At 38.6% G+C, this 1,594-nt stretch overlaps 1 pseudogene; it reads left to right on the top strand.

Annotated features, from left to right (window-relative positions):
- The first annotated feature begins 240 nt into the window (after positions 1–240).
- On the top strand, positions 241–875 carry LOC101588895 (annotated as a pseudogene).
- Positions 876–1,594: the final 719 nt, after the last annotated feature.

Here is a 1,594-nt window from a genome sequence, read left to right as displayed (position 1 = left end):
AAAGGACACCCATCATGGTGTGGCACACGATTGGTACTCAGCAAATAGTTTATTACTTGCTTAAATTTTAGTAAATACTTCTGATATCCGGAATATGTAAGTCCATATTAGGAATTCATGTTTCAAGAAAGAGATTACCAAAGAGGTATTTCAGCTTTTATTTTAAACTCCTAATAAGGTCTCCTGGGGAAGAACTGAGAGGCACACACAATAGCCAGCTGGGCTCCGAACAGGGTCAGGATGGACAAGGACGTGTTAGCTACTCTGAAGATCCTTATCAGTGAGCATAGGGTGCTCTAAAGGGTCATGGATGATGTTTTTGATTGAGAACTTGTGGCAATAATAGGTGTTGACTGCAAGATGAAAACAATTCCAGTAAACAGAAATAAGGTTAAACTTGCAATAGGGAATATTTCTGGTCAAGAGAAGATTTGAACATTAACTGTCACCTACTATATAGGTGTACAGGGTATTATATTAATTGATGTCACAGGAAGAAACACCTTCTGCTAAACTGGATAATTGATTCAATGAATTGGAAATATATGGTATCGGAAATGACACAGTAAACATGTTAGTTTGGAAATAAAATTGATTAGGAAAATAATGAAGTTGATAGAAATGGAGGCCTGAAAGTTGCACAAAATTTGCACATTATTTATAGCCAAGGGATGGTACTGTGATGCTGTCCAATGTGTCTCGGAAGAGCTTGTTGAAATGATCATTCAGACACCGGACTGTGGGAGAGTGAGAATCAGGATGAAGGAACCAAATTGTCACACATGGAAGAAAGCCATGGAGAAGGAGCATGTGGTAGCGATTGTTCTGAGTATAAACTTTGGGACATTCTGTCTCATGCATATTTGATGAGATAGTGACATCTTTCTGTACATAAACTCTAACTGCTATTTTAGGGGCTTTGTAGTTTGCACATAATTGCTTTGTATCATGGCAGTAAATATTTGTGAGAAATCCCACTTATGAGCTTGCTCAGGTACAATGGTATGATAGACATGCATAGTTTGTTGTCTATAGTTTTTTTTAGGTAGCAAAATAGGTGCATCTTGATAAGTACTTTTAATTTTATGACTTATACTGATCACATAATTTTTTGTTGGTGCTTATTTGCACCTTTTTTTTTTTTTTTTTTTGAACCGGGGATTGAACTCAGGCCTTTGCGCTTGCCAGGGAAGCACTTATTCCACTGAGCCATCTCCCCGGCCCCTGATCACATAATTTTTAAAACACTCTTCTGTCTAGCTTTTGTTACTACAAAGTCTGTCTTTGGTCTCTTTTGTTTAAATACTCCTATTCATTATGAAGTACTCGGTATGTAGACGTTATGGTTTATGTGCGTTTGTATGCCCAAAGCCTCATGTAGTCATTGAGGTGCAGTTATAGAGTTTGTGACTAATTCATGATCCAAGGCTGGGATTATGGGTCTGAGTTCTGCTGGGATTATGGGTGTGAATGTTACACCCAGCCTGGGGCAGACAACTTGAATGTAGCATAAAGAGACAGAGAAACAGACTTCCTTTCTGTACCAGTTGTTGCTGCTACTCCTCCCCTTTGCTCTTGCTGTTTTGCTGCCTTC

Source organism: Octodon degus, unplaced genomic scaffold (genome assembly GCF_000260255.1).
Source record: "Octodon degus isolate 3935 unplaced genomic scaffold, OctDeg1.0 scaffold00070, whole genome shotgun sequence".
NCBI classification, from domain to species: Eukaryota; Metazoa; Chordata; class Mammalia; order Rodentia; family Octodontidae; genus Octodon; species Octodon degus.
The sequence above is the reverse complement of the archived record's forward strand: the minus strand, read 5'-3'. Positions and strand labels throughout refer to the sequence as shown.